Below are 22,828 nucleotides of genomic sequence, written 5' to 3'. Positions count from 1 at the left end.
AGAGTTGACTTTAATTTAATTCTTTTATATAACATTATTGCTGAATTACAAGCCATGAAACTCACGCAGATTAACGTCAACCTGAAGCTAAGATAACACTATGCAGTACCACCGTACACATGCAGTTATCATATCATCTTATCTTTCAATTAAATGTTATTCATGAAATACACAGTACAGTATTAGGATTCCTTTAAACATAATTTGTAGATGAGTGAATGGAAAAATTAATGACATATAGAAAATAATAAACGAACCTGCGTTACTTGAGTAGTTATCAATGTGAATACGGCACAGATTTTTCTCATGCTCTAGGTAGAAATTGTTATACTGAGCAAACTTTGTTACATTCACCCAATCTATTAACATTACTTTTATCTCGTGATTCTCTTTCGTTGTAATTTCATGAATAGCATCGTTACCTAATAAAAAGAATTAAAATGTTAAATAATCATAGTATACTTTCTATACACTTTATATTAGTTTTTTTAATAGCACCGAAATGACAGTACTCAACATGACACTCCTACTTCATCCTACTCTGATTTTTTTATTGTTCATGAGGTACCAATTGTCGTGGTCTTCGAAGGTTTGGTAAACCACAAAATTTAAAAACAGAAACCCGCGATATATGAGTGCAGTTATCAATATGATAATAACATGAAAACTCCATCAAACAAACGAAAAGGACATTTTTCCATTCGTTTGTATGATGAAAATTTCAAATTCACGAGTTTATGAATGTGCGAACTTACATATTTCCCGAAACGAACTTTCACAGTATATACATTATAAGATATTTAATATCTTTTCTTAATTATATTCAAAATATTGTAAAATTCATGCATCATTTATCCACGTTTATACATTTGTTTCATGCAAAATGCATGGTGACTGGTTGGTAATAAAATCATTTCTGAACTTGACTGAATAAAATTCAAAATTCAAATTTTAAAGAGAAATTTTGCAAGAAGCAGCCGATCTCCTGTTAATACTGCGAAACTGTTTACAAAGGTTTCAAAACTTATAAATCATATTTGACGTACATGACTGGTATTTATTTTTTTTAGTAAATCACTGGAGATATACGAGGCTGTATGTCCTATGATATGGGTGGTACAACGTTAATTTCATCCCACTTAATATTTTATTCCAATGTAAGAGTAACCAAGGGAACAAATATTCTAGCGGAAATCAAAAGAATATAATCCAGGGACAAAGGCCAGATATGGAACACAGACACACACAACAAAGAACATAAAATAACCAAAAATACGTAAGAAAGAAAATGAACAAAGCGGAATCCACCTACAACTTGGTGTATGGACCAGGTGCACTGGTAGGGTAAGTGTCCTGTAAAGATTTTATTAAATCTACAATGGCGAAGGAAGTTCCCTAACAAAGCAACAACTTTTGCATAAAATAAAGAGTTTTATCCCTTTTTCAAGAATTTCTATGTAATTTATTTCTCTCTAACCGTTGCAGTTAATGAAAAATCAACATTTAACTTTGAGAAAAAATTCATTTGTGATATGAAATATAAGGTAACAGTATCGTTTTGGTATTTTTGAGCGGGTGTATGTCAAAACATGGAGGCTAATAAAATAGAGTTCCTTTTTTTCATTATTTTCTTAAACAGCTATATGTAATTTTGAACTTGAATTTTGGCCATATTTAAGATGTATCCAAATAGACAAAACGTGTGATTTTTGTTTTCAGATTCAATGCAGGAAAGAGGAAGGATATCCAGTTGATAAGGAGTACTGCATCACAACAACAACACCAAAGTAAAAATAGACACCAAGTGTTTTTGACTTCAATGTTTGACGATTTTCCAAACTTCGTGGGCTGTTCTAGATTTTTTAAGTTAAAATCAAATTTGAACAATTCCTGAAACATGCTATATGTATTAAAGTTTAATTGAATCAACTTTTAAATTTAAAAAAAAATAAACATGTACCGTTAGCATTGAAGCCAATAGAGAAATATATACGATACTGAGACCTAGTACCACTACTTACTATTTAAATTTAGAAATAAAAAATATGCAAATTATGTCAGATGCTGCAACTAATTTACATGACCTGGGTAGGTACTAGTCACATGACATTTCCAAAATGGATCCCCAATGGAAAATTCTGCAATTAGCAAAGCTTAATTCAAAAATTCATTTAAATCAGCATAGTTCCAAAATTGGAAATACTGGTCTACTAGATATGCAATTAATCAAAGACAGAGAGCCTTTACTAGAGGCCCTAAATAAGGTCGTTCGAAAGGTAGATGGCCTGGTGGCAGAATAAAATATCATTTAGCTCACAGATTTATGTATATGCTTGTGCATGATCTTCTAGAAATACCGACGCACTTGCATGTTTCGCACATTTGCCATAACAGTTTATATGTAAAAAAACATTTGTCCCTTAAACTGCCAGGAATTAATAATAACAGACAAATTCGTAATTGGACTCCCAGCATGCCAGCATCATTCAACTTACTCAGATTGTATTTTGTAGTTAGAGAATGTAAGTTTTAAGTCCTAACAATGTCTCATTTTCCTTTTGAATATCCATGTTCATCACCCGTTTTCTTTCGTGTTTTCATTTGCATCACTTCACAAGATTCATAGTCAGCTAGTCCTTTTTACATGTTTCGGGCTCATCCGGTATTGAGTCATAAGTCTAAAATTCCTGATTACAGAATACGTTCTATCTTTTTTTCACTTTTGGTGTCTTTTGTCTCTGTCTATCATATTCATATTTCTCATTTTGTCTTTTCAGCTTGGTGACCGGTCGGGAATTTGGTGGAAGTGCACCAAGAGCCTCACACTTCCAAAGTGCAGATTCCCCTGGACCATGATTAATCCTGTGTGTACTTGAATGAGTACGAGCAGAATAGTTCCTCGGGTGAGTGGATTCTGTCGGATCTGACATGCAAACGACTCGGTTTACGGACTCACACTTTTGTGTCGTTGTCCCAAAACAAGTCCTAAAGCAAGTTTGTCCGACCAAATCGAATGTTGATTATATTACGCATAAGTCTCTCATCATCATCTGTCATGTACAAGCATTGTGCTTCCTCATCTGGCATAAAGTCTTTGCCCCAGTTATCTGGCTCAGTACCTTTACATACATAGGAGTATGATTTGCACTTTTCTCCATAATGTCCTGTATAACACGCAATGATACTGTCTGCTGCATAGCTAAGTCTTTCCACAAGTTTGTTCACGTCTCCTGCATACTCCCTCAGAGCAAAGTTGAACTCTATTTGCATATGTTGCTTAAGTCAATAGCAAATCGTCTTTGGAGCATAGTACAGTCTGCCTTAGATACAAAACTAGCATTATTTCACTGAATTTGGCATTGTTACAGGCTTGCATTTGTGATTTGGCTAAGTGTCTGGTGTCGCGAAGGTTTTCAGGTATGCAATTTGCATTTTCTTCTTGTTTCCGGTTAAATACTCTGAATGTATGACTGTCTCCATCTGTTGTTAATTGTCCAATTATAAGTGGTTCTTCATCTCCATTTAGCATATCAGCCAGGATTTCACCATACCTCTTTTCATTGCCTATTGTAGCACTCCATTTCATGTTTGCTAAACAGTGATCTGGGTAGCTTGGACACTCTGGATCTTCTCCAAGTGATCTTAAATAGCTTGATGTCTTACAAAGTTTGTTTGCATCATGAAGTCCAATAAGTTTCTTCTTTATTGTCACATTTTCTGTTAGTTAGCTTGTAGCCTGGGTAGCAGGCTGAAACGGTGTTGTTTTACGGTGGTGACCGAACGAGGATTTGATGTATCGTGTGTCAGTTTCAGCTGGTATAGGTGTGTTTTCTGGAAACCCATGTCGTAGAAGTGTCTTTTTTATAGTTTTTCTTTGTTCTTTCATATCTTTTTTGTTCCTGCTAACAAGTTTTTCTTTAGTGGTGTTTGCTTGTCTCTGTACTAAATGGTGCGAGATGGCTGATAGTACTCATATACTGGCACAATGCACTATTTGAAATGCTACTGTCTGCTAGTGGAATCTGCAATCCGATATTTGGTGCACCTGCCTTTCTGCTTCTCTTGCCTGAGTCTACTTTTTTTCATAAAGAAGAACCATTTCAGTTTTGTACCCACACAATGTACATACCACACTTTCTCTCCAGCACATGGTATGCTGTTTCTCTTTTGAGTAGTCAAACTGGAAATTGCCTGGACAGTCTGGACATTGGTTTACATGTCCATGAAATGATTCAGTGAACAGCTTACAAGTATTATCTGCATGTAGAAATCTGTAAGTGTCCATATTGCCTTGTATTTTAGATAGCATGTACTTGTCAAATGTTCTGCTCCTCAGGTTTTTCTCTAAGTACTGTGATTTTGGTGGGTTTTCCATTTTTTCACATTTTCTTCAAAATTGGGTAATGCTTGTGGGTTTAATATTTCCTCTGCTCTAGTATTTGCAGCTGGTCTATGAAAAACAGACTTTTGAGGTTCAGTGTCCCATTTTATGGTAGGCACTTGTCACTTGTCACTTTGCACTTTGAATGTGGATGTTTGGAATTCTGTGTATATATACTTTTCTAGAAATATTTGTATCAGACTTACTAAGTGCCAAGAGATTGCATTATTTCAAAATTTGCATTAATGTGCCAAAATTGTTATTTTTACTGGTATTATTATGAGGCTGTAAGAGCAGTTTCAGTGGCTATTCTAACCTAGGTGTGAAGTTTCATAAAATCATTAACAGTCACAGTTAATCAGCATTAATTGTTCTGTTAAATGTTAAGTAATATATTTTACTCAAAGAAAACAAAAACAATAATAGTACAACTTTAATTTTGAAAAAGGCAAATATTCATACACGATAATAACTTAAAAAATCACATGAATTTCATAATACTGCAAAAGTCAACATTTTTCATAAATTTTAAATATTTAGAACATCTTTTACGACTTTATTACAAATTATCCCAAACATCTTAAAAATTTAAAAAAAAACCTAAAAATTTTATTTTTTCTATTGAAATTTCCCATTTCGCAGAATATGGTATATGTATAAATTTCTGCTACAACCACATTTCCTATGGCGATTAGAAAAATTGTTAGGTATTTTAAAACATGTCACATTTACTCCAAAATTTTCTTCAAACTTTTTCGCTAACTTTGCCTTTAGTAATAGGTACCAGTATCGCATTGATATTCTTGAGGGAGTGTACGTCAAAACATGGAGGTTCATAAAATAGAGTTCCTTTTTTTTTCTTATTTTTTAAACAGCTGCATGTAATTTTGAACTTTAATTTTTGTGAATTTTGGCCATATTTAAAGATGTATATAAATAGAAAAAAAATGTGTGATTTTTATTTACAGATTCAACGACAGGAAAGAGGAAGGATATCCACTTGATAGGGAGTACTGCAGCACAGCATTAACACGAACGTGAAAGTGCACAACATGTGTTTTTGACTTTCAGGTTTGACGATTTTCCAATCTTCATGTTATATGTATGAAAGTTTAATTGAATCAACTTTTCGATTTAAAAAAAATTGAAACATGCGCCGTTAGCATTGGCGGCATTGGAGAAATCTATACGAAACTGAGATTATAAGACCATTTTTTTAAACAAAATTTGTCATATGTCACCCACTGCCTCGTATTTGTATGGACAACCTCTTAACACTTAACACTCCGTTACATTCTACTTAAGAAAAGTATGGGAAAAATTACCGCCATAATTTTTTACACTGTAACCAAAACTTGTTTCACAATATAAAGCAGATCCATGGAAATAAATGCATGAAGAGTTGTTGTAGGACCTAACAGATGTGTTTCTAAATTTCTTGACAGTCCCGGCACGTTTAAGGCAGTAATCGCAATGGTAGCCCCATCACATCACGTGCTTTCATCGCAGCGGTAGCCCCGGCACGGTTCGGACTACCATCGCAGCAATAGCCACTCATACGCACGAACAAGCTTCTGGTCTTTGTGACAGACCAGTTCCAGGACTGCCATCGCATCATTAGCCAAGCATACGCATCTACTTTTGTTACTTTGTACGTATTATGTTGGTTATAAATCTATGTTCCCTTGATCACTCTTTCATGAACAAATCTTTAGTTTCATTTCTATCGAACATTATCCCTTTAAAATTTTTTTTTTAAATTAAGATAAATGTTTATAACTTTACCATATACAATTTCATAACTGATTTTTTACACCATTTAAAAAACAAAATATTTACTTATCAGCTTGCAAATATCTTTATCTTTATGAAGCGGCAAGATGACAGTACAAAGATGCTCTGTGTTTGATATGCGTTAAGTGTTTAAAGGAATAACATGAAACAATAGTAAATGGATTTGTGTCTTCTCGGTAACTTTTTTGACCTTCTCAGTGTGAAAAATCTTTTTTTTTTTTTGAAATCCGTCTTTTAGCTCGTTTGTTTGTTTGTTTGTTTGTTGGGGTTTAACGTCCGAGCAGCAATATTTCAGCTATATTCAGACAATGAACATGAAATGGATGATAAAATGAACATGAAATGAAAAACAAAGGATGGGACAAACATATCACTGATGTCAAGAGTAATATCCCTTACCCCAGGTCTACCTCCTTAAGAAAGAAAACTTTTAAATTTACTGTTTATACAACCTTCTACTGTTGATGTGGTATGTTTCATAATGCCAATACATTAGAATTTTTTTTAATCTGTTTTTCGTGTCTGGTCTTTGTCCCTGAATTAAATTCTTTCGATTACCGCTATAACCTTAGTTCCCTTGATTATTCTTTAGACACTAAATAGGGACGTCATATATATGTTTGTACGGCTCGAAATCATTTTGTCGGAAGTGATGCATTTTAGAAATGCCTGACGTAGCAGTTTGAACTTTTAACGCAGAAGCAGTTACTAGTATATGAAACACATATCAGCAATATTGAAACATAGCGTTGCATGATCAACAACGTTTTTGGGTACAAATAGCTCTGTCCCTTATGGGCATAAAATCATATCATTTGATTTTCTGTCTGAATGGCACAGAACAGTTTCTATACGACGGAACACAATATGCTTCAGACTATCAAAACTTACTTTTACTGTTTTTATTGCACAGTTCACTATCGCAGCAGTAATTTACAATAGGCCATTGGCTGTGGCTGTTATCAAAGGTCTTGCACTAAAACAACAAACATGTTTAGATAATATTCTCCAGGGTCCAAAGCATGTTTCATTTTCGGATTCAGTTGTCTTCATTATTTGTCTGCTCATATACCACTATAGGTTCTTGGCTTTTTTTACTTCATTGAGGCTTTGGATGGAAAAGTTTACTAAAAAAAATATATGAATGAGAATAGCATTCATCAAACCGTCGTTGTTATTGTATATGTTAAGTTTATGATATTCTGTGAATATTTTGATATAGCTATAACGCTATAAACCGTGTTTAATGGAACGCTATTGAAACTGACATAGAGCATTTTATTGCTTAGCATAAGTTTCATTACCTTTTGATCAGAAGCACATCCGGAAGACCACTGTAACTTATTTGTATATCTGTTGTTGATTTTGATTGATGTGTTGATAAAATTCTTTCAATCTTTGAAATACATGTTTCGTTCCAAAGTATACATCGGTTCAATAGCCTTTTTTCATATGCCCGACTTTGAGCTGGTTTTTTTTTTTTTTTTTTTTTTTTTTTTTTTTTTTTTTTTTTTTTTTTTTTTACATTTTACGCATAGTGGAGTAATTTCTACAAATCTGACATCCGACAGACTGGTTTACTGTCACATTGGAGCAATGGACACCATATACTTCAAATTCAAGTTTTCAATCTAATAAAGCTACGGTAATAACTTGGATACTTTTAAATAACTTATTGCAAACCATTCAGTGGTCCTTTTCACAAAAAATCGTAAGAGTAAAATTAGTAGTAAGTTGTGACGTCATAGTAAATAAAAGTATTGTGACGTCATAACTTACGAGTAATTTTACTCTTACGATTTTTTGTGGAAAGGGCCACTGGAAATACAAATATAATTTTTTCTTTAAAAAAAAGAGAGGTGTTTCTGAGAATTACTTTATAATTTTAGTTCAGTAGACAACACAAACAACAAGCATGATAAATCAGTTTTTAAAACAAAAATCTCTTTAAGAGTCCACAGAAACTGAGCGATGAAACATGGTCAATAAACACCAACCACGGCGTTACGTCAATCGTTCAGCACTTGATTAAAAATACGAGAATGTTTACTTTACCGCGTACATGTAGCATACAAACGGTCAGTGGCATACTAACCGTCAGTTTGTTGTGAATGTTTTGTGAATTGAACATGTTGCTTTTTTCTATTTTGCCTTCTTTTTTCTATTTTGCCTGCTTTTTTTCTATTTTGCCTTCTTTTTTTGTGTTGTTCATGTTCCCACGATGCATGCTTACAGTTAATAGTTTCTTCCAGCTTGCATGTTTATTTAATATCCGTCAGTCTGTGGGTTGAACTTGTTTTTAATTTTGCCTTATTTTTCTTTGTGTCGTCCACTTGCCCATGGTGCGGGCTTACAGTTGATGATTGCTTCAATTGTTGTTCATTTATTATCAATCTATTTGTTTTCATGTTTTATGTGTTGAAAACGTTACTTTTTATACACCCGCCACTTGCAAAGTGGAGGAATATAGCGATAGAGGTGTCCGCCCTTTCTTTCTTCCATCTGTAATTCCTCCTTTCATTCTTCCTTACGCAAAGGGGAACCTATACCTTATCCATTTGTCCTCCTACACCACTTGATTGAATTAAAGATAATTATCACAACTTTTTTCCCAGTTCCCGTTTTTCTATTCAAGTTTAAGATATTGATAAAAACCAATTTGGAGGTCAAATGCATGTTGTCAAAGGGATGAGTGGGGGTCAATATAGCGAGCATTTCTAACGGTTTTTCTAGTTTTTTTTTTTTTTTTTGTCTTCACTTTCTTTGTGTTGTCCATGTGCACAAAAAAACTCTCTGCTCAATTTTGTAGAAAATGGCATGCTATTTTGTTATATACAAGTAAGTCTGTGAAAATGTAAAGAAAAAACAAGTTATGATTTTTTTTTTTTTTTTTTGCATGTTAAGCATGTTAAATTTGTTTCTAGAGATTTGCAAAATTTGGAACAAACCCGAGACGTATTTAGTCTTTCCTCGAGAAAAAATTTAGTCATAGAAATATTTTTTTAGTAATGCTACAACCCATAATAATTAATTCAATTATACATGATGATTTACCGAACTATATTCTTCCTGGGTATTATATTTACCAGTGTTAACATAAAAAGTTACAAAACATTTTGATCTGCCTACGGTTCTACGGTTTACTACTCCTAACATGGCATTTCACCTTCTTAAATTATTTCTGCTTATGCTTTGCCAGTGTAGAAACATCATAGAGGACGTAACAGTATTATATACGAATTTAACATATGACTTACAATCGGTTGAGAACCTGATTTCAGTCTGACAGCATATAACATGGTATCTTAAATGGATAACATAATTATACGTAGTAAACATCCTAATCCGTAACCAGTAATTATTATACCGAGTAAGGCTCTTTTACTAGTTTCGAATCTTTCAACTAAAACGAATGTCTTCAGATAAGTTTTGATAATTCAAGATGAAAAATAAATCAAATCTAATGTAAAACAGTAAAAGACATACTTAGTAAGTAGCCACATATACTTGTTCCCTATACTGCTGTTGAAGTCAAATGTAGGTCATATAAAAACTCAGTCTCCGAAAAAGAGGTTTGTAGCTCCTTCGTTTCATGTGTTTTTGACGTAAGAGATACAAGGACCTCTGTTTCGGATCTTGATAAAAAAAAACATTGATATCACAAAAGCAGGGGAAGCTACAGCTATAAACATCTTTATATGCACCCCCAGACCATTGTTTATCAATTTAAAAATATGAAAGTGCAGTTTGAATTTTAATTTAAGAGGGAAAATCTTTATCTGGGCAGAAATAACAAAATCTCCCTGAACTTTCTAAATCTGAAAATTGTATCAGTAATTGATACTTATTAAAGGTACTTTTGAAATAAATATATCTAATAAAGAGGTTCTTTTGATATTAAATTCTTTTAGTATTGTTTTATCATTATTATCACACATAGTTTTCTGTAAAAATGAAAGTTACCGTACGGTTAGTAGGAAGTAAAACAATTATCATTCTCACTGTAGATAACTATAGATGGGACGGTGGACAGGGTAAAAGAGAGAGATGGGAGGAGAAATAGACAGGAGAATTAATGGAGAGAAAGATTGACAAAAAGGAGAAGGGTACTCCTTGTCCGCCCCTCATCGATGACAAAGAACCGTGTTGAAGTGAAAATTATTTATGCAGAACAGAGAAAAACATCTAACTGTAAATATGTCCATTTCTGCCATATTTGTCTCTTGAAAGTGTTAGCGGGTATCAGTATATACTCACTTTGAATGATGTCTCACAATTTAAAGGTAAATTTATGGAACTTTTTTTCCTATTAATTTATGTAACACAAAAATAGAGAAATTTAATACACTGTGAAAGGCAATTAATATGTTATCTTTTATTGATCACCTGTTCCACATTTGTGTTTAACGTTACAACGAGCGGTGTTGTTACAGCACATCTCACCAAAAGTTGTCTCCCCGTTGTTTTGTCGTTTCCCTAATCCTCCGCTAAGAAGACCAGCACATTGCTACATAAAGCAGAACTATAAAAGTAATGATTTTAGTACAGTGGGAGTAGGTCAAAATGTTTTTAGACTTTAAGCACTATTCATTTTTCATGTTTATCTTATCTCTAGCCCAAAGAGGAAGGTATACTGGTAACTTACGACTGGGTCTTTACAATTGCAGTCTCCACCAGCTTAACAACTTAACATCGAGTGTTCACATCTGGAATCAAACCATCACATTCCATTATCAGCCTCGTAACTTACCAATGAGTTTTCACAGCCGGTATCAAACCATCGCTATATAGCATTGCTGTGCATAAACAAATCATAATATATAGAGTATAGTGCCCATTTTGTCATTTAAGTACTTCTCCATCTAAGAATCAGGCAAAATGTGTATAAGGTGTGGCACGAGAAGGAAAAAAACGCTGAGATTTTATTGCCAATAACCTCTAGAAATAACCCTCAAAGTGTTTGTAAAATTTGCCTTTTTTAAGATATTGATAGGTCAAATTTAGTTGAAATGCACTATTGAAAAATGGCGGGAAAATTTTCCCGCACTTTTTCTTTCATAGCAAGAAAAATATCGCAGATGCTTCAGGAAAATTTAAACAGCTGTTAAATTGTTTTCTAGATGTATTGACTATATTACAGGGAAAAAAGACCAAATTGAGAAATATGATATGCCGCCCTTTGCCCGATTCTTACACAAAATGGTACTTAATTAATCCCAATGGGAGGACCCAACATTAAAATATGAAACCCTACCGTTTCAGTCCTCAAATCTTAATTATTTACAATGTTTACCTCATGATCGCCACAGTGTATCACGTGAACACAATCCACGGGATTTACAACATGGGAACATTTCATGCATGCCTGTCTCCCATCTGTGGTGCAAAACATAATTTTACCTCCTATAGTTTGACTGGTTTGAGAAAATATCAGCGAAGGAAAACGATTACAGTATTAAAACTTAATGGTTGAGAAAACTATCTTGAACTGGAAAAATTGGATTAAATTAAATGTTGTGGCTGAACGAGTTTTGCAATCAGCATCAAAGTTGATTCTAAATCCTAACTTGGACCAGAACAATACATTTACCTAATTTCTAATTCATGCATTCATGATAGTTCCTTCAAAATGTATGTAAATGTCAATTGGAATTTCTTTGATTTTCTCTTTGAAAATTATTTCTTTAAAGCTGCATTAGCTGTCAAATTTGTTTAGTTTTGATTCTAATGAATTTTGCTGATTCAGTGAAATAAGTTTGAAGTATTGCAATTGAAGCAATCAATGTCGATAATACCTACAGAATATTGGGAAAATAACGTTTTTTTAATCAGAGAAGATCGACAGCAATGACCTAATTATCTTTCGCCATTACTTCCGAAGGTTGCCGACAAGACTCTTCAGGATACCATTACCAACTGGGTCACTGCTTATACCTGACGTCCATAGGTCAACAACAATAGCTTTATAGGATCTAACTATGCTGGAATGCTTGGTCATGGGATAACCATCTGTGGTGTCTGGCTTGTTTAATGCTCAGTGGTGCTTGGTTAAAGGCGGCTTGAACCATTTTCAGACTGGCTGTATGGACGCAACTATACTTGTAATACTTGTAGATTTTTTCTAACGTTTCATCGGTTTTCTTCATGACTGGTAAGGAGTTGAAGCAATCTCTACAGGCTAGTTCAAGTCGATGGTCTCTGCAGTGGTTTGTGGTAAAGGATGGGTTGCTGTCTTTTAGTTTTTTGGCTATGAAATTCGGATACGAATTTTATAAATTTTAATTATGGAGAAAATTCCACGGAGAAGTAAAATTATTTGCAAATCGGCTTCCGGTCTCCGTAAGAATACACGTTATTCGTCATTGTCGATCTTGTAATTAATTTTGTTTGCACAACGTTCGAAACTTTTATATATAAATATTTAATACAATAAATAATAACTAAATCTTTTAAGATCTAACAAGCAGCGAGTTTTTATAAGTTATTTTAAGAAATCTATTTTTAGTCATGTCATAGGTCACGATAAAATCATGTCAGCTGTCGTACCGGTTCAAACAAGCAATCGAACTTTTAAAATTATGTATTTTTTAAAACTTTTGTTCGAAAATTTAATGTCATCAATACATGTACGTGGTCACATAAATATTTTATTTGAAAAAAATATAAAATGACTGGTACCGAGTTGAGTCTGTGTTGAAGAACGATTATAGACACCTATTTCATGTATTTAATGCATTTTATTTGTGGATATCAAATGAAATTATACAAGGAAAGTACAAATTAGTAGAAATAATTCAAAGTTTAGGTTTATTTCAACAGAAAAAAATTACGAATTTGACAGCTAATGCAGCTTTAAATGCACATCTGTCTGATATGGACGAATGGTTCCAATTCATTGATAAAATTGATAATGATTTTCGATTTAGTGATATAAGGACCGCCTCTTGGTATCTGGTTATCCCCTCTTTATTCCTAATAATTAATTTGACCAATCCAATTACAGAATTAAGTTATAATTTACATGTATATATTAATAAAGGACACATCAACAGATGACCGTGTACCGTCCTGGGAGACCCCCGGTCCCCGTATCTAAATTATTTATTTAAACGTAAAAAGAGAGATAACCCTTGTATGTAAACTGTTACAGCTTCTAATTATCAGGTGTCAGTCTTGTATTCTAAACCTTAAATTTTCATGATTTTTTTAAATAGACAAGGAGTTTCAATCTAACTTTTGACCGTGTTTTTCCATTAAGAAAAGGTCAAAAATAATGTTTACGTCCATAGAAAAGAGCACGAACTTCTGTACACCAGAACAGATCAAACTAAAACTAGACTTTTTCTTCTTTCACTTTTATTTTGAATTCATAAAATGGACCCTTTTTCTGAAGCATTATTTTTCATGAAAACACTGTTTTTTTTCTCAAAAACAGTTTTTCGTGTCATAGCTTGATATTTATCCTATACTTTTGACGAAAACTGACAATCATTTGCAAAAAACAAAAAAAACAAAAACAGGAAAGGACAAAAAAGAAAGTGCTATATTTTTAACCTCAATGTTTTGCTCACACGGTTTTGCTTATTATTTACAGACTAAGTCTGTTCTATGTTCAGTTATAGACCTGTGTTTAAGCACAGGAACTTTGACTGGGTGGTAGTCATGTGTGTGTATGTTTGTGTCTATTGTTATAATTAGTTTGTTTTGACTTTTGTCCTCTTGTACACCTATTATGTTTGGGGCTAATAATAAATCTATATATTTTTTCTAGCTTACCTACGCTCGTCCATTCTGATAAAAATATTACGATGAATATACCTACAAATGGGAATACAAAAATGACAACAATGTGTTTTTTTTTTCAAACGCCATCACAGTGACTAATTTCGTATTCACTATTCATGAGAAATTTACATCAAAGTTATATTTTTGCGTAAAAACACAGTGAACTCTTTTTTCTATATCAAACCCCGCTCCAAATTTTGGACATAAATTAGTAGATGCTTGTTAAGAATCCCCCTTTTTATATTTGTACATTTACCAAACCGATATAAAATGTAAGTACAATTTGATGTTGGCATTAATAAGATTTGACGGATACTCGCTTAAATAAGAGCGACAAAAACAAATAAAACTAACTTTTAATTAAAAAAATCTCTACTTCTAATTATTGTTTTACTTGCGAATGCACTTGTCAACATTTTTCGTCGGGTCTAAAATGAATATTTTCAGGAACGTCTGGTCTGAAATAAATTTCCGGAACGCAAAAACAAAGGAATCGAGATAAGGAAATACTTGCTTGACACTGTCCTGTAATAAATGTATTGGTTTACATTGACATAAGTCTGATATATAGATGTACTTCGTATATAGGACATATGAGTATTTGGTTGACACTGTCCTGTGATATATGTACACGCTTTCAAATGACATTGATATTAGTCTGAAATCATTGAGTATTACCCCATATCTGTTCCTTTTTCTATTGTATAAAGATGTACTTCGGAAACGTATAGAGGACATACGACATGTATTTTCTTCTCAAAATTTTGACTTCTCGAAAACTTAAAAATCCGACTTCTATAAACATGGCATTAAGACAGAACAATTTCGAAATTTCGTGTTTTTTAAAATAATTCCTTTGTCCATATACACTTTCATGATATACTTATATGCTCTGACTGGCTTAGATTTAAATGGGACGAGTATAACCTGTAAGAAGGCGGAATATAGATAAATTTTAAAATATTCTTGTTGCTTTTTCTAGACATCTTGATGGTTCTTGTCACTTCTCGACGCCTTTTGACACTTCTTGTTGCTAATTAGTGAGACTTAGTAATCATACACTTCGGACTTAGTAGCACAATCGAGGCAGGCCTACTCTTATGGCATGTCGGAAACGAAAAAAAGTATCTGAATTTAAATAATTATCGAAGACCATAAATATATTAACGCTTTTTAGTGGTGAAGATACCAAAATACCGAACTTTGTAATCTCATAATCTGATAAGCTCATAATCTTGTAGTTTTTGACAAATTCAGTCTGAATAGTACTGCAGTACTTCAAAGAAAATGTTTCGTGCGTCTGTATAATCGCTCTATCGCCTCAACATTTCAACGAAATGAATAGCTGGGACAACGGCATTCTTAACTAGCTTAAAAGGTGTAGAATGGCTTCTCGTTTATTGCATTCCCTACTCCCTGTCAATTTAGCTGCAATAGTGCATGGTCTGTGGTCACTTGTCGCAACTTCGGCGGAGTCCGTACCTTCAAGGGAAGCGGACTCACCCGAGGTTAGCCGATTATATCTATATATTCTTTAACATGCGAGGAACGTGGCATCTTTCCCAACACGGTACACCACTATGGTGTGCGGTCAGGTTTTCCGTATTATAGCCTGACAACCCCAGCTTGTAACACGCCAGGGGTACCCCATTCCACCACCTGGGACACACATCCCAGTTGCTCTGTGGGCAGAGCGCCCTAGCCCCCGGCTAGGATTTTGAGCACTATTTATTCGCCTTTTACGACAAGCTTAGCTTTACACCCGGATCTGCACGGGGCACTCATATAGGAATGAACGTATTTCGTCCATTGCAGCTTTTTAATACCAAACAATCGTTTTTCGATTTTTGAAACAAGACAAAGCTACATTATGGTTTCTTGTAAGCAATTTCTAACATGCCGTGACACGTTCGCTTTGTAAACAAAGGAGGTTTCTAAATAGCGTAAAACACTGATCGCCGCGCATTTGCGCAATCATTGTTACGACTGGGTCACTTTTCATTATACATTCATCGATTGTAATCGTTTTACTTATCATAAAAGCAACAAACTCAATAATACTTCTTAAGAAACGCTTCCAGTCTGTTGCGATCTTAGCATACTAAATAAGAACGGAAACGAATGTCTAATGATTGGTCAAACGTTAGGGCTATTCTATCGACACTCCCACGTAAAAGCAGGTGTCAAATATTCAAATAAGTCGTTTGCATAAGTAAACAGGCAGGTGCATATGGCTTCGAATTTCATAACCGGCACCACTGTTGAAGATTGGTTAAATTATGAATTACCATATTTTAAATTATAAAACAGTTTTCTATTTTAAAAAAAGAAGAATCGAATCGAGAGTCTGAAAATCCCAGTGGCAATGAACGTGTTCAAAATTACGGTTTTCATGCAGATTTTGGCCAAGCATTGGATGACATGATCACGTTTGTTTTTCTTTTCTTTTTTGGTCAGAGTAACCTTAGCGACCCAGCGCAGCATTTCCACCATGATCAAATGACCTTATCTATGTCATATTTGACGAATCCGTTGTACCAGGTTTGTTTATTTGTAAATGCGGTTTAATTTTCGTTTCCCAATTAAATATGTTACTTCTTATTATAATTATGTACATACATTTAAAATATTATGGCTGAAGCAGTTGAAATAATTGTACTATATTGTGAAAAAAAATAATATGAGGATGTAATTGGAAAAGCCAAATATTCCGTTTTCCTAAGTAGCGTCCCACGGACAAAAATGACTTTTTGTAATATTAGAAAAGAAATAATTTCCGGATGCCGAGAATTATGCTTATTTTAACATGGGTAGCACTACACTTGTCACTATTGTACACCTCGCGTTTGGCGAGAGCTCGACAAATATAGTGCATGCTGACTGTCTGTCCGAGTTAAAATAAGAATAAAGTTCGACATCCAGGAATTTTATTTCTTAAACATTGCACCAAATTTCGAAAAACAGCGAAAAATTCACGTCTCGGAAATTTATTTAGTGTACAATCGTCTTTCTTCCGTTCAATGTACTTACTACTGATAATATAAAACTGAGTTCTAGTTACCTCTCTTAGAACAAATTTCAGTTTCATTGTGCACTTTTTCTTTCTGTGTTGTGCATGCAGATATAATGTACACATACCTCTAACTGAAGAGGCGGATCCAGATTCTCTAAGGAGGGGGACCTCTGACGGTCCCAAGAGGGACCGGCTCTGTAATGGCTTAGTAATTTCCTAAATAATCAACTACATTTTTTTCGATCAAAGGGGGGATCGGATCCCCTGTGCCCCATTTTGTACCCGCCTGTTTGCGATATTCATATTTGAATAAATTTTATTTGATCGAAGCATTCATTCACATTACTTCTACAACGTAAGAGGTTGGAATTTCGTTCCTCCACACTGCAAAGATAGGTAAAATTGGAACCAATATCTATGTCACGGAAAGCATGTTGCAGTCCAATATTCACCTAATATGCCAACCCCTCTTTTATTGAATAAGAATAGACAAATCAAAATATTGAGTAAACTTATTATATTACAAAATATTTGATCCTCTTTTTGTTGGAATATTTTGTTAATTTCATGCAGAGTATGAACCCCCCTCCCTAACCAAAACCTATTTAATCGGCCCCTGATTTGAAGCGGTGTTTTCTATTTTTTTTCTTTCCTTTACTTATACCTTAATGAACATGTTGCTTGTTGTAATTATGGTGGCGTTTTCAGTTCGTTTTTTTTTTGTAATTGAAGGGACAACTTGAGGAAATAGACCTAAGGTAAGGGACACGACGCTGACAAATCATTGGAAGATTTGTCTTTAGCATTTTACATTAATCTCATGTAAGTATCTAAGTAACTTGATTTGATTTCTGTTTCAAATGGAAGCTTGAAAAGCTTTTGTGAAATTGAATATGATACAAACATATCACTGTGTCCCTTATCCTAGGCCTACCTCCTTAGTCGGGAATGATGTGTATTAAACATAAGTAGGTAACATTTTTTGACAGATAAAGGTCGAGGAAATCTCGAAACCTGCTGACAAAATCTGGTTGACCTACCATGACCCCTAACCTTCTCTTTCTTTCTTTAGAAAAACCCTCGATGAAGCGTCACCCCATATTGTGTTTATGTGTTTTGTACTAATTTAATATCAAACTGTAACACAGGTGTATATCTGTGAGTATGTATTCAGGAACTGGTCTACTTCCTGTTCGTTAATGGCAGTGGCTATTCGACCAGACCCGTTAAATAGCCTATTTGTTATGGACAGGCTGTTCAACTGGACTTTAAGAAATAACGTTAATTGCATTTTTTTTTCAAGCAATTAAGTAATATAATTACATATTGTGATTATGTACAGTAACAAAGACAATTTTGATAATATATTTGTCGTACTTCAAGTTTGAAGTAAGGATAGCACTAAGTCAGGAAATAGCCGGTCAACCTCATGCATTGCTACAGATCGTTCATATCTGCGTATTTGTGCAAACATTACACAAGAACGATGCAGACGTTTTCCAACTCATTTTATCAGTATCTTTTATTTTTGATGTTTGCATGCGATTAATACCGGTCTTTGACGTTTATGATGTCGCGGTGCCTCATGATTTCAATTTGTTTCAACTTTGTTTACTGGAATAAGTAGTGTTATTTTTTATGGTCAATTTTGTCAGAATGTCAAGGACAAATATGACCGAGCGATAAATTTTCCGATTTTTTTTTGTTTTTCGCGACACGTTTAGATAAGAATTAAAGTAGTTAGATCTGGTTACGATTTTCAGTTGAAAATTCAAATATTACGGGAGGGAATTTCGAAATCTCGTGAATATGCCTAAATCTCCCGCTCTAGCACGCGCACGTAAGCTGGAGATTGTTGATTTTTTTTATTAAATGTCGTGAGGCTCTCCCCGAAAGCGGAAGACTTAACATCTATGACTTTCAAAATGCACTTATGAGGCGGAATTCCGAAACTTCGACCACAATTTCATTTTCAGTTTCTTACGCTGATGCTGACTTAGTTTCAACAACTCCCATTGGAACTACATTGGAACTACATTTTACCCACACTCCAAAATTTGTATAATTCTTCAAAAAAGTTTCGTCCGATTCTAAGTGAAGTTGCAGTATTGCCCACTGACGATATAGTTGCGATTTTCGGAATTATGTTGATTGTGACAAGTGTTTTACGGATATCATCATGCATTCATTACTATTTATTTAATGTAAGAATACTCCATTGTGGACATTTCCATGTTTGAAATAAACCGTCTTGGTGGGTAAACTCGAGTTTTCCTTTTATTGGCCCAAGGGTCATACTTGGAAACGTACAATGTATGAGAAAAAAAAACGTTTGTAATCTTATTGCATATTAAGTTCTATAAGTAAATTCATCATGATTGGATGATACTGTTTACATTTATGATCGCTCGTTTGTTAAAAAGACCGTCAAAATCCGGTCGAATACCCTGCACATTATGGATTTGCTATTCAACCGGGTCCGGTCGAATAACCAATGGCACGGCCTTCATTAATCGCTACACTGAATGCAGTCCTAAAGAGGTTTATTCTTAAGGGTTACCTTCCATGTTTTTGTTGGGTAATTAAGGGTTTATATACGTAGTTACTCCTCTGTTGTCCACTTGTTGCGGTCTTTCTAAGTTGTAGAACTTGTGGACTACGAGTCTATTATGTTCCTTAAAGAAAGTTATTGATTGAGTACTAAACGTTAACTCTACAAAGGCTGCCGGAGAGAATTTATAAGGTTTTTACCTTTTAAATTACAGATCTGTGCTCTGATTTTCTGTTTCACATATCACTAAAGCGCTACTGTCAGCCAGAAACATTACTTTTTTTTTACTTTATGTTATTTGATGTGTGTGTGAATCTCCATATATCTCAATTCGAATCCGTAATATTTTTAACAATTTTAAATAATGGAGTAATACCAATACATATCTAATCTAATGTTTTTTCTTGTATTTGAACAGTTATAAATCATGGTGGAATCTGAAGAGAGAAGAACTACAAACAGAAGACAAAATATAGATTATTTCAATTTATTTTTTGTACTTGTCAAAGTAATTCTTTCTCTATCAGAAAGATATTGTACATTAAAATAATATATATATTCTCCTATAACAAAATCAACAAATAAACACACACACACACACACACATTCTTCCCTGATTTTATACTATTTACAGTTCCTCTAACTCATGACAGTAAATCCCATACAAGTCTTCAAACTCCTAGCATTGATACCCTCAATCCCATACAAGTCCTCCTTGCAGTACAGTTCCTCTAACTCATAACAGTAAATCCCATACAAGTCTTCAAACTCCTAGCATTGATACCCTCAATCCCATACAAGTCCTCCTTGCAGTACAGTTCCTCTAACTCATAACACTGATAACATTGACTCACAACTTTCATGATAAAAATGAGAACCATACCACAACAAACCTCAAGAAAATGTTCAAAAACATGAAATTGTTAAGTTTAAAAAGTTTTTTTTTTTTAAAAAAAAACAGTTTGATTACATTATAAATTCAATATAATTTATGAAATTAAAGCTTTAAACCCACTTAGGCATATTTACCAAAATTACCTGATATAGTTTTAAAAAAGATGACATTTATATAAATATTTTAATTTCAGTAACCACTGTTTGCATTCATAGTTGCAGTTTTATGCATCAAAATAAATTCATTATTTTGTTTGCAAGAAAAAAATACTTAAAATAAACTTAAAATTACTAAGTAGCAATCTTTATAAAAATCAGGCAGGAGGTGATTCATGCATGTCAGAAACCCACCAAGTTCAGTTTTATTTCTTGTTCAGAATCCATTAAAGACACAGACCGTCTTATTTTTTCATTTGGTGGTTGCACGTTTGATATAAAATTTATACAGATTGTACATGACATTAACACTTTGCAAGAGTTATCATTCTTGATTTGCTTTAATTTCATTGACTTTAGTAGAAGGTTAAAGTGTAGTTTTCTTATAAGTACAGATCTAACTAGAGAAAGGACTTTTGTCACATAAAAATATAGCATATGTAGAGCATGCACCGTTTGTTTTGTGGGTTTTTCTATACCACGGATCACCATAGAAAGTGTCTGAATTTTATATGGACTGATACTTAAGTGCAAAGTACAGCAACATTATTTTATTAATAAAAATACTGAAAATATTGCAACATGTAAACAATTCTGTCCAAACAAAAACATAATTCCTTTAATCTGAAATTTCTTAAAAAGTAACAACAACAACAAAAAACTCAGAAATGAAACCAAGCAGAGGAATATCTTGTAACTGTTAACATTAATCAAAAACAAATTTGTCATAAATTTTTTTTTTTTTTTTAAAATGATACAATACTCTTTAACAAGAACTTGGAAACACTCATAAAATAATGTAAGACGTAAAACCAGATTTTTTTAAAGGTCAAATAAACAAAACAATGTTGAGGAAAGTGTTACGAAGATAATTTCTCCATCTGCCCCCTGCCCCTGACCAACATTCACCAAAGTATAACCCGATTTTCACATGTGAAATTGGGCCAAACATATGCCACCTATCTCAGTATGAATATAAAAAAACAATTATTCATTCACAACACAATCACAACCTGAATAAACAGCACTTATTCAACATCACTGCATCAATATTACCTATAGGGGATGGTTTCACAAATAAAATCTACAGAAAAATACAAAATATGAAAATACCAACATGAAATGTTTTTAAAATGATGCTTTGATTGTTTCCTATAAAAAGACCAAAATAAATATATTTTATTTGAGGCCTTAACCCCAAACTATTTCAATTAAACATAAAAAGTGCCACATATGACTTAAAAACTAGTAAAAAATGATTTTCCATAAAATTTCTTCAGCCAATGCAACCTGAGAGAAAAGTCTTCCTTTTATTCTAGAGTTATTTCCCTTACTCCACATCACAACCATTTCTATACCCACAAAACAGTTACTCCACAAAAATAATTTGCTAGCAATAGAGACATACATACACAAGTTTTTGTTGTTCATAAAAAAAAAATCAGTTTTATTTCAGATACAAAGGTACTCAAATTCTTTTTATGACAACAAAAAACTTCGAGTTAAAGAGTCACAGTATCATCTTATATCATACATTGTCATATTTAAAACAAGTATTCATACATGTATCTACATGTAAAAGTAAAACAGACAAGCTTGATTTGGTTAAAATAATTTATCAACTTTCACTTGACGGACTTCTTTCTCTCAAGAGGTACATACTAAAGAATACTGGCCCTTTATGTAAATACTCATTTGTGAATCTAAACACAAATTGTTTTATCTAAGGGCCTTAAAATGGCACTTTTTATTACATAATAAACCTAATGGTTGCACCTGAGTAACAAAAAAACATGCATTTCCACCAGCATGAAATTAATTCATCCCCTCAACACAGTGGAGGTGGAGTTGATTGGAGTCACAGCATCTCCCATTATCTCCTCGACACAGAGGAGGAGTTGATTTGAGTCACAGTGTCTCCCATTATCTCCTCGACACAGAGGTGGAGTTGATAGGAGTCACAGTGTCTCCCATCATCTCCTCAACACAGTGGAGGTGGCGTTGACTGGATTCATAGTGTCTCCCACAAAACACGATGGAGTCACCATTTGAAACCAAAATTTTAATTTCTCCATTCTTCAAAGTGGATTCACTCACGTCCTCCACAGAGACTCCACTGTGACTCAATCAAAGTAAAAACTAGGATAAAATTGCTCCATTTCCTTACTTTTCAATATTTTTTCTGTCCATAAATGAAAAATGCTATTAAATTTCTACATCCATTTAATATACTTTGGTATAAAGACAGGAGTAG

This window comes from Perna viridis, chromosome 15, assembly GCF_037379345.1.
Source record: "Perna viridis isolate PV_CMFRI_1.1 ecotype Kerala chromosome 15, ASM3737934v1, whole genome shotgun sequence".
NCBI classification, from domain to species: Eukaryota; Metazoa; Mollusca; class Bivalvia; order Mytilida; family Mytilidae; genus Perna; species Perna viridis.
Note: the sequence above shows the minus strand (reverse complement) of the source record.